Source organism: Apteryx mantelli, chromosome 25 (genome assembly GCF_036417845.1).
Source record: "Apteryx mantelli isolate bAptMan1 chromosome 25, bAptMan1.hap1, whole genome shotgun sequence".
Taxonomy (NCBI): Eukaryota; Metazoa; Chordata; class Aves; order Apterygiformes; family Apterygidae; genus Apteryx; species Apteryx mantelli.
The window spans coordinates 8,899,855-8,912,035 of record NC_090002.1 but is presented as its reverse complement, the minus strand read 5'-3'; the positions used below and the strand labels follow the sequence as shown (position 1 = coordinate 8,912,035).

The 12,181-nt window shown below is 49.3% G+C and overlaps 1 protein-coding gene across 1 annotated transcript in view; it reads right to left on the bottom strand.

The window, feature by feature from the left end:
• Nucleotides 1–11,780, bottom strand: part of CDK18 (cyclin dependent kinase 18) — a 41,750-nt gene extending 29,970 nt beyond the window's left edge. Inside the window, exon 1 of the mRNA XM_013942770.2 lies at nucleotides 11,705–11,780. The gene's annotated coding sequence lies outside the window, so the exon portion shown is untranslated. The remainder of the gene's footprint in view (nucleotides 1–11,704) is intronic.
• Nucleotides 11,781–12,181: the final 401 nt, after the last annotated feature.

Here is a 12,181-nt window from a genome sequence, read left to right as displayed (position 1 = left end):
CAGTTTCGTACAGGATTAACACTCAGCAAGCTCTCAGCTCATATCCAGGAGCTGGGCCTCCTTGGAGCCAACACCGCTAAAAAAACCAGCCCCCTGCTGCACTCAGACAGATCTTTCTGTAGCAACAGGAAAGGAAATGAATGAAAGACGACGGTGTTCCTGACCTATTTCTCCCCACTCCAGCAGAGTTTACAATACCAGCTACTGACTAGGTTTCTCCCCAGGACTGTGCTCTGGAGCAGCAGTACCACTGCTTAGCATCAGGCACATAAAACTTTGCAGCAGGGTTTCAAATCTGTTTTATTTAAAGCTCTGAAATAGTCACATGATAGTAGGGTAATGAGCAAACATTGTGATTCTACTTCCTTGCCAAGGATTGCGCTAATCCAGTATTTAATCTTAAACCAATTGTGCACCCATCCTTGCAGGGCTTTGCGCACATGCATGTACGTATTTCTCTCTCAGATGTGAGGGAAACGCAGCCACACAGGGAGAGAAAATAACAAGACAACGCTTGAGGAACCCAAGGATTTCAAAGCACAGCATGAACTGTAATTACTTTTGGTATCCCCATCTCCCCTGTGATGGGAACAGTAATTCTGCAGTTCTTTTCGCCTGGACAATTCCTTATCACTGCTACAGCAGCGGTGCTTAGAGCTCCAGCCGGGGGTTAGACGTGCAGGCGAGCAGCACCGTGGAAGCCAAATGACTTGCTGTGATTTGCAGAGTAACACGAAGGCTGAGCTAGCGGGAACACGGGGCCCTCCCAACCCCGAGCGTGGATGCCTTCCCTCAAGCCACACTGCCTTTGCAAGGAAGGGGGAATGTCCCCTTTTGGGAACAAAACACCATTCAGGTGTTACCAAAAGTTCAGGCAGCAGCAGTGAAACTGGGACTTCCATCCAAGAGTACCTGCTGCAGCAGTGGGATCAGTATGTTTGGATAAAGCTAGAATCCAGGAGGCCTCATTGGTAGGACCTGTCTCTCTTTGTTTCCTGGATCCAGGGCCCACATCTCGCTCTCCAGATTAAGGAAAGAACTGCTCAAGTCTTCACCCTCCTGAATCGAAAGGCGGCTGCCAGGAATCCCAGTGTGATAAGGCTGCAGTTTTGAAGCAGCACACTTGGCAAGAGCTCTGCTCTGCTACCTGGATGCCAGGCTGTTTCGAGACACTATTGCATCAGCATAAACAGCCTCCAGGGACCGTTCTCCCTTGCCCTCTGCCAGCGCACCCTCACCATCGCTGCAGAGCTGACAGCACTTTGCCTGCCTTGGGGGGACGCACGATTTGTGCCCTGCTGCTGCAAACTCCTAAAGCTGCTCCTATACATAACAATTTTACCTGCTTTCCTGTCTGATTCCCCTGTGCTCTCTCCCCATTCTTCCCTTCAACCTTAAAGCTTTTCCCTGTCCAGTGAAGAGAGCCAAGTGTCCCTGAGCATTTCTTTTCTGGCTTCTCAGATCTCAGCTCTGATACAGCCACCAATAACACTACACTCCTTATTTCTGTGCATGAAGCATTTCCACTTTGCAAAGAGCCAGGGGCTGAGCACCACAGTGAAAACCAGACATTGTCTGGACACATGCGGTGAAGAAATAACGCAGAAAAACACCAAAAGAGATTTTTACAGCAGCAAATGTCTTGGGGAACAACTAGTGAAAGCAAATGAAGCAGACACTCAAATAGTCCAGCTCCACTTAAGATTTGACTAGAACAACCGACATTAGACAAGGGGCTCCCCCAGATGTGTGTCAGCTCCACATGCCCGAGGTCTGGGGGTTGCCAAACAGGTTGGACTTGTGCCCATATTACAAAAAAAACTTCAATAACTGTCTTGCCTCCTCCACCAGCTTCCCTAAAAAGAGGTGGGGAGAGCACAAAGACAGAAGGCTTGTCTGAGATGGAGACGCGGCTCCCTGCCTCCCCCAGGCCGGCCAGGATTCAGATGTGCTAGCGGATAAGACAGTCCTGCCCGTGTCTGTCGCGTACCTGTTGTGCCCAGGAGGCTGTTTATCAGGCATCTTGCATTAGCAGCGCCATTGCCTGTACACACAGGAACGCTCAGAGGCGGCTGCGGGACTGCCCACGCGCCCAGCCCAGTCCCGGTGACGGCGCGATGCTCTCCGGGATCCCAAACCCAGCAAGGTGCTGCTTCCCAGAAAACCTCTGTCCCTCTGAGAGCAGCACATGCAGCTGGGGATCCCTGACCATTCCTCTGTGCTGCCTGAAAAACCTCCTCTCCAATATCTTTAGCCCACAGCAGCTTAACACAAGCATTACAACAACATTTTCATGTTAAACCAAACATGGATATGTCTGGATACCGAAGAGAGGTATCCCAGATGAAACATGTATAAACAGATTAAGCATGCCTCAGTGCCTGCAAACCTCTGCTCACTTCCCTATGGAGGGCAACATTTCATGCGTATCTGGGAACTCGGCAAGCACACGCTGTTTAGATAAACCTTGTTCCTTGTTAAACTGTAAATAACATCTGTTTCTCCAAGCCAAGCCCCAGCCTTCCACTCAGTGTCCTGAAAGCAGCAATGTCAGTAATGAGCAAGACAGTCAAAGCAAGTGCATTGGATGGTCTCTTAAAATACAGGCAGATTTCTTTTTCTTTTTTTTTTTTTCATCTCATTTTTCCTCTCCCTTCCTTCCTTTTTCACTCCCAAGCCACCTCCTCCTGCTTTAGAAACTATCACAATTCTCACTGCAGACTGGTTCAGTCTCCCACACAACTGCCCACAGCTCTGGTGTCCTTGACAAGTTAGATGCATTTCTGCATGAGCCTTGGAAACTGGGGGAGAAAACAGTCGAACATTAAGATAAACAGAGTGGAAGAGAGGGAGGGAAGGAGATCTCTTACCGGAAAACACATGGTTAGGCTCTCCAGACCTTGGAGACTGCCAGGAAGAGAGAGGTGCCAGGCTGCAACACTTGTTAACCTGTGGCCTGCAATCCACTGCCGTTTTGTAAAGACATCAGAAGCACGTCATGAAACGATTTCAAATTTAACTCCCCAAAAATCAAAACACATCCGTACGGTTTTCAGTGACAGGTCATAGGAGTCAAGGAGACTGAAAGCTCAGAAAGTGAGATGGAAGAGGACCACTTTGAGTTAAGACTGTTTAAAGTTCACTTGGGTGTATTCAATTCTATTCCTCTCCTGTCTCGCAAGCAGATATAAGCTCTATGCTTCACAGGAAATGCTTGACATAAGCGAGGATTATAATCCCGAGATCCAAAGAGACGAGAGAGTTGGCCTACGTTCACACAACAAAGCAGCAGCAGACCTGAGGTGCCCCCTTCTAACCACCGCACCAAGTTGTTATCTGGTTTAACACTGGTAAAGTTGCTTGTACACGTTGCAACTAACTGGACTTGCAACACTGCTATCATAGTGATTAGTTGCACAATTAATCATTAATAAGAAGGGATTGGAAGGGATTATGTACTTAAGTAGAACACACTGCTAATGTTAATTTATAAAAACACACCTTCTCTCTAGATACTATGTCATGTTTTCATGGAATTAAAATGACTCAGCTGGACCTTTTCTCTACACCTCCTGCACTGAGAAAACGCCTGTTGCCATCACTGCATAGCTGCAACTGGGGGCTGAGAGGAATTCGAGAGAGTAAATCGAACGTGCAGCCACCTCGGTACATCCCACCACGGCTCTCTAGAGGCAGGGCAACAAGAGTGCCAAGAAAGCTCCCCACTGCCACTGCTACTTCCAGGGGCTTTGAGATTTATTGATAAAAGCTGGAGGATCATGCTGGAAAGGAGGGATGTGTAAGTGGTGCTGGGGTGGCTCACCTGATGGAGAGCGCAGTATTGGGACACAGAGGCACTGTTTGCATTTAGAACTGTCTTTGGAGGAGACAAAACAGTCCCTGCGTATGATCAAAAAAACCACTAAAACTCCTAATTCTGCATCCTCCTCTGACCCCCAATCAAGTAATGCTGCTACTCTCCTTCTCCTCTCCCAAACATACCAATTTACATTGCAAACTGTGTCTGCAAATTCCTGACTAAAACCCGGGTACTATGGAGGCTGGCTCAGGTGTCCACCAGACCATTCGCAGCCTTTCCAAGACTCTCCTAAAGAGCTGAAATCGCTCCGAGGCACCTGGTCTTAGGAACACCCACAGGGCTCAGACTCCCATTCCTGAAGCTTTGGTCGGCCCTGTCTCCATCTCCTTTTGGCTACAGGCACAGCATGGGCAGAATCTCTTTATTCTGTCGAAGTCTTTCTAAAAAGCTTGTGATGACCCTGACTGGCTATCATCCCCTGCCTTAGACCCACCTCAGAGAAGTTTTCTGTCTTGTATCAAAAACCAAACAGGCGGAAAAACAAACCTTTCGGTTCTTCTGACCAGGGCAGTCTGAAGAATCCCTTAGAGGTTTTTTGTTTTGACCACAAAAGCCTACAGTGAGACTTGGCCCTGCAGAAGTTTCCTCTGCGCTGGGCAGGAGTTCAGGATCTAGCTCTTCCTCTAAAAAGAAAATATGCCAGGTCTCTGCCAGCTGATGGATTAAGGCACTGCAGAGCCCCGAAGACAGCTCTGTCCAAGGCTTTTGAAAGCCGTGTGCTGTAGACCCTGCATGGTCCCTCTGGGTCCGACTGGACTCGGACCCACAGGCAGCTCTGCTCAGCACAGGGACTGTCCCGAGTGGGCCACAGGGACCGAATCCTTTGTGTCCCGCATGGAGGAGGGAGGTCCACGCCTGCGGCACTCTGGTGCGGCACTGCTGGCAGAGCAGCTCCTGTCCGTGCCGAACCTGCTCTTGGGATAAACAGAGGCCTTCAGTCTCCAGGGCTGCTAATTTACCTCCTCTGGCCAGTGTCATGCTCACTAAACACATTACATCAATGCCTTTATTGTAGGGGCAGATCATGAGGACTGCAAAGGCTCTCCCCTAGATGTGGTCTTCAAGCAGGACAGGGAAACGTTGGCAGGACTGCAGAAGAGGTCTTCCTTACAGCCACAGCCCAGGATGCAGCTGTTCCCTGCTCTGGACTAACACTGGCCTTCAGTCTCCTAATTGCAAACATTAAAAACAAACTGCACATAGAGGTACCCAGCCACAGGCCGACTTACGTCCCTTCCGAGAGCCTGACAGGCAGGGCTGTAAGGCAGATACCATCACGACGGGCAAAATACAAAGGACAGATAAGAACAGGCCAGGATTTGAGAGATACAGGTTTGTTCCCAACTGCATATACTTCCTGTACCATGTGGCACAGTGATTATTGTGCAGTAATTAGTTAATAATTACAGGCTGACCACCTGCGGGAATTTCTGCAACAGAAGGAGCAATATATGCTTTAGGCTGAGCGCAGACTTTCCTTACTGCTTCCCCCTTGCACCTCAATCACTGATTGAATTTGAGGCATGAAGAACAGATGCCAGTAAAGGTTATTATGCCTACAATAACACAGTAACAGTCCTTCATCCATCTATGACTACTGCTCATTCAAGGATAGCCAAGCATTTCACTAGTACTAGCTGTACCTCAGCCTAGCTGTGAATCTGGCTATTATCCCCAGCGCAGAAACGGGGAAAGCAGAAGTACAAAGATGGGATGGGACTCACTCAAGGTCAAATAGCAAGTCAGTGGCAAAGCGATGAAAGAGTCCAGGAGATCTGGCCTTGGATTGCACCTACAAACCACAACTGAGCACCATTTCCTTGTTTGGTCCGTCATGTACAGATCACCACTGCCCAGATCTACTGTGCTGGGACCAAATCCTGCCTGAATTTCTAAAGTACGCTCTCCACCAGGTCACTGATAATGTTGGTACTCCAAAAAGGAGTGGATAGTTTCCAGCTCTGTGTTTTCTGAGTGGCAGCACAGATGATACAAGTACACGTTAGCTACAGAAAAGATCCTTCTACGAAACTAGACAGGAATTGTGACATTCACAGCCTTGACTGGTGAGAGAAGTGCCACGTCTTGAGCTGGAGTAGGTCTGAATTCAGTGGAGCAATGCTGATTTACATCACTTGAGCATCTGGCAGAAAGTGAAGTTAATTACTGACATTGGCAGGTGCAACAGGAAGACATATTTTGTGGGTGAAAAGAGATCTCCTCAGCTGCTATTACCATAAAAATCCCTTCAAAACAGACTTCTAAAATCTACAACACAAAAAAATCCCTGTAAGTACCTGGCTGCATCGCCGGGAGTCTACAGATCAGCAGCATTTGCTTCAGCACAGGCTCAGTGCACACGATGACAATCAAAGAGGCCTTTCCATTAAACAACTCCAGTCATGCTGGAAGGCATAAAACCAAGCTCCAGGTGATGTTCCATGCAGGAATACAAAGAAATTACACATATCGTTCTATACATGTGTGCTTGTACACAAATGCAGAGTTAACCCTCCAGTTCATAAACCTTGTCAGATTTGGCAACTAATAAAACATACGGCTTTAAAAGAGTGGGCAGCGCTGGGGAGAAGTGGGTGGGAGGAGAAGCAATAGTGGAGGGTTTCACCGCTACATGTGACTGGGATCATGAATCACAGCCCCTGAGTGACCAGCATATTAACATTTACCAGATAATTAACTAGACTGAGTAAAAACAAACTATTTAAATCAAAATAGAGAAATAACAGAAACAAATGGAACGCTTGGAACGTTTCTGCTTCCCAAAAAGGCACATTTTGATTTGTTCAGAGGCCGCAGTGTTTATGATCAGCTTCAACAGTCTCATCTCTTTAATTTAGCAATTCAGTTAAAAAGTCATCAAAACAGCAGCAGTGCTCAGGTAACTGGTCAAATCCAGCCCCTTGCCCCACTCCAAAGCCTCTGGCTGGGGAAATACAGGTTATTTTAAAAGTGTCAGCTGAGTGTTTCAGAGTTTGGGAAGAAAGCGAGGGGGGGGGGGAGTGTTCATCTAGCAGCCTTCAGTAATAAAAACATCACTGCATGACAGATCATGAGCGAAAACTGAAAGGGTGCCCAAAAGACAAATAAAATCCATGTCACTTAACTGCCCCTCTTGAAGAGCTTCCCAGACCACAGCAAGAGACAGGCTGTTAGCTACAGGCCAGCACAAAACAGCACATATTGGAGGGAGTATTAGACCTCGGCTTTGAGATCCATTGCTGTCAGTGGCAGGACCTTGATAACACCAGGAATATGCTCCCTGCCTCAGTTTCCCCATTTGATAAATGAAAACGATATTACTAGCTCAGGGGTGTTGTGAGGGTTAAATGTTTGGGTGTAATTAACATAATTAAACAAAACTAAAAATTATCAAAATAATTGGATTGAACGCACCATTATTGGCAATGCCCTTCCTTTCAGGCAGCCGCAGAAGCTGCGCACTTTCCCTTCCCCACGTATTTGTGGAAGGGCAGCCAGCCCAGCGCCACGCCATCCTCTTCACTTCCTCCTCTGCACATCACAAGCGGTAACAGCTAGCTCTGATGATACCATGTGTTCCCGCAACGCTGGGCAGAGGTGACTAGCACCAGCCACTGACCACACTATGTCAGAAACCCGCTGCTCAAAAAAATGTATTATTTTTGCTATGGATGCTCTGAAATGTCTCCACCTGAGCTTCTCTGGGAGACCCAATTCCCAGAAAGCAATGAGCACCCATCTCAGAAAAAACCTGTAGCAGGTCAAACCTCCCACAGTTCCACAGTGTGAGCACTTTTAGACGTATTCATCCTCCCAGCACCCGGTGTGGAGGGACGGTACCTGATGTGAGACGGAGGTGCAGAAAGGCAGATGATTCGGTGAAGACCACAAGCAGAAACAGAAGGGCTGCTGCAGGCATCCGAACCCAGCTCTCCGAGGCAACCGCCCCAAAGCCTGGAGCATCCTTCCACTTTATGAACTGCATTCCTGCAAGTCCTGGCTACACTCGAAACCGTGGGTCATTATGCATTCAGCACATGAGTGAGAATTTTAACAAGAGCTCAGCTGCTGCTCAGGTACTAAAAGAAACAGTCAGATTTTCAGCAAAATTCAGCCCAGTGGGCAGGCATGCTGTGATGGAGATCTGTCTGTGGACATTTCCCAGTGGGGATGCAGAGCTCTGAGCCCTTCTGCAAGATCTAGCCTTAACTGTGGTGGCTTGGAGCTCATCCGTAAAAGCAGCAAGGAAACCCAGAAGGCAAGAGAATACTGATTTCAAGTTGCGATTGGAGATACAGCAAGAATAAACCACAAGAGAGGAGAGGGGCAAAGAAAGAACAGGAGAGACAAGAGACTGTAGCAGTGTCAGAAGCACAGATGAACCCCAACCACCTCAGAGAACTTGCTTGCTCTGCTCCGTGGCTTGAAAAAAATTTCACAGCAGCTTCTATTCTAGCCAGGCTGGCTAGACAAAGATACACAAAGATACGGGCTAAGATTGTGAGTGACTGAGCAAACCAGCAGCAGATGAGCAACACTGCCTGCAGGCAAAATGCTACCTGAAAAGAAACCTTGATTAGAAATAGAAAGAGAGAGCAAGAGATGATGCACCTGATTACAGATCGACTCTGCAAAGTTAATCATCCAGATTGTAATCTGGGCTTGAACATCTACATTAATCAACAGGTTGCATTCAGCTCTCTGTTTTCCCTTTACAAACAGCAGAAGCAAGTTAATTTGGAGAAGAACGAGAAAGCAAATCCAGCAGGCCAAACCTCTGCACGGACAGTTTGTTGAAAACAGCTAAAGGGTCTTTTTAAATAGAGACTCTTTTTTTTCCCCCTCCAATCTGTAGAGACGCAGACTGAGACCACACCACTGTGCTGGGGTAGAGCAGACCTTTCAGGGCTCCAGTACACTAATTATCTTGAGTGAAGCTCCCTCCAAGCTGCATTTGGATCTCTTTCTGAACTCTGTAGCTGGCCAAGGAGCCAGGACCCCCCGTCCTGCTGCCTGCGCCTTGGACAAGCTGCTTTAACTTTGCCTCAATTTCCCTGCGTGTGGAACAAGAATTTGGGAGGCTATTGCTGAGTATAAATCCTCCTGGAAACTCTTACTATTATTTGGACATGACTCCAAACATGTGTCCCAGGTTTTCTGGAGATTCTCAGACCTCCTGGCCCAAACCTCAGGTCTGTAAGGAAGCCAGAGGAATGTTTCAGGGTTTACAATGAATGACCAAACATTCATTTCTCTCCAGAAGGCCAGAAGAGGGGGATGGTCTCAGTGGAAACGGTAACGTAGATATTTTAATACATACATGACATCTGTTAAGCAAGCACAGTCCACGGGTGTCTAATGTGCATAAATAAATGTATTTAGCAGTAGATACAACAGAGAGAATTGAGAGATCAGAATTCAATACCCTGCTCTGTCACAGGCTCCCTATAATACCTTCAGCAAGTCATTTTGTCTCTTCACTTTCCCATATGCAAAGTGAGGCTGCCTTCATCTATCTTGCCTACTTACAGTGTCAGCAACAGAAGGCAAAAACTGTCCCTATCGCACCCACGCTCCTGGCACAGCAGGGCTCTACCCTAGTCCGTGCCTAGGTGCGCTAAATAAATCTTTTGCTACTGCATTTCACGTGCATTTATTGCTATTGCTGCTGTATTAAAACAGGTCGCAAGCCAGTAAAAAGCAGCACGGCACATGCCTGCTGTATTTCAGTCACCTGTAAGGCATGAATATGTGACGCCATTGCTTCATTCTTTGTCACAGACTTGCCAGCGAAGGATCCATTCAGGGGACCGACAAAGAGCGCTTGTTCAGTGAAAGGGGCCTTCACAGCATTGAAACAAATATTTTAGTGCTTCCACGCCTATCTCTGCCAGCATCCCAATGCTCTATAGATCTCAGTGAGCAAACCTCCGCGAGCAATGCAAGGCCAAGTGTTAACAGATGGGGAAACTCAGACATGGGGATGCAGTAACTGGCCCAAGGTCAGAGAGAGAATCAGTGGCAAGGCCAGGAACAGAGTCCGATCTCTACAATCCTGTTCTTTAGCCACAACATTTCCTCTCTTTTCCAAGCAGAATAAGAGAGCAGGAACTCCCTGCCACTGCTGGGGAGGTCATTCCACTATTGACTTATTAATTCACCCTGACCCTCCCCCTGACATGGCACCCATGCTTTTTTGTGCATGAGTCTGGGCTCCCGGAAACAAATCTGTGAAATCTGCAAAACCTCCCATTAAAGGGACGTGCTCCTGCCTGGAGAACAGGCATCAAAACCGGCACAGAAGTTGTCTGGTACAACAGCGAAAAAGGGTCTAAAAATCAGAGCAAAGGGGACACATGCATACACACACAGACGAAGCTGCTTCAGCTGGTGAAGCAGGTTCCCACCTTCCGTTCCTGCCTCTACTCCTTTGCTTCAGGCTCTTGGACACGTCACATCCTATTGATCAATAGGACGTGCTGGTATTTCCTCTGGGGAGGAAAGGATGTTCTAGACTATAAATGCACTTTGAGAGCTAAGTGGCAGTCGCCACAACCAACAGTAACTGATCAATTACCATCAACGCTGGTCTGGTGTTTGTATCAAAGGAATCGGGATTTCAGGATTGTCTTTTCAGACATTTTTGATGACCACTCCACAAAAGGGGTGACTCAGAAACCCTGTCACAGCCCCATGAGGCTGGGGGACAAGACTCAGTTTGCATTTACCACATGTTGCAGCTCCTACCTGCAGCCCAGTGCCACTGAGAAGGAAATGAGTGCCCTCTTCCTGCAAGGAAAATGGGATTTCACCTTTTCACAGAACTCATCCAGAGAAATGAACTTTCTGCCTGCTGCTTATTCAAAGTGCTACCCTTCCCCTTTAGGTCCTTTCTCCAACCCCCAGGGTGTACATATGTCACACCGCTCATTTGGCTGCTGCAAAGCACAAAAAGCCCAATGCCAGCAGCCCCAGGCCTGACCCTGATGCTTCCTCCCTTTCAGAGTTAATGCCACCATTGTGCCCACCAGCCTGCATGCTCATTCCAGTTTGTTTTTGTGCCAAGAAGAGCCAGTTTGTTGAAGTGCAACTGGCACAGGAGCCAGTGCTGGCATGGCAGGGAGACGAGCTCTCAACAGGCTCTTTTGCCTGGGAGGACGGGAACAGGCATTCTGGGGGCAAGTTCTCCACACCCCTAGGAACTTGTCAGAGCAACAGGCATGCTGGAAAGATGCAGCTGATACCAACAGCCACAAGAAGTGCAGCGCAAGGAGAATGCCATGCTGCCAGCCAGCCAGCAGAGGCTCCTGCCTGAGCAGGGGAACACGCCAGACAGGCGCCCTGGTGTCATCTCCCCAGCGAGCAGCCCTGGAAACTTTCATACTGGAGACAGGAGTGTCCTCCTCCTCCTCAGCCTCCCGGCTTCCTGCACAGAGGGACCCACACCAGAGGTGTGCAGCAAACGGCACATGTTGGACAAGTCAACAGAGACAGAAGGGTGGTGGTATAAGGCTGCCTAAATCGCGTTTAGGATGGTTCCACTGAAACACTCACAGGGATCTCATCCACCGGGGAAGAGACCGGTATAAATTCTTGCTGCACTTTGTATAAACCTGATTGTCACCAATACCCTCCCTCACCAGATCTCCAACTTCTTCTGTTCCCTCCCCGAATACTTTGTGCACAAACAGTCCCAAAACCTTCCCCCTGCCCTTCCAAAGGGAGCGACAGCCCCTGCCAAAAGGCTGCTGCAGGCAGCAGGGGGCAGCCCTGCCCGGGCCCCCTCCCTGCTGCACCTTTGCTCTGTTTACACCGGGCACTTACCGGCCGCAGGGGCAGCTCAGCCTCCTTCCTCCTTCCTGCCGCGGCTGCGCCGCTGTGCCCAGCTGGGTCCCGGAGAGAGACGGGGGCAGCTCTTCCCGCAGGGGTGTGGGGTTGATGCCGGGGCAGGTCTGGAGCGGTGTCCGTGTCGGAGCGGTGCCGGAGCCCGTTTGGAGCGGTGCTGAGGCTGGAGAGGTCCCAGTGCTAGAGCCGGAGCAGTGCTGGAGCAGTGCCGGAGCAGGTTTGGAGCGGTGCCGGTGCTGGAGCCGGAGCGGTGCCGGGAGCTCACTCCGTGCCGTGCTGGCTCCTCCCCAGCGCAGCCGCGGGGAAACGAGCCCCGCTCGGCCCCGCCGCCCTCACAGCTGGCCCGGGGATGTGCTGGGATGGGCCGGGAGCTGCTGCGGGCTGGAGCCGGCCCTGCTCACACTGCGCCGAGCTCCTCTGCAGGCTGGGAAGCTGCACGCACACAAACACACACAC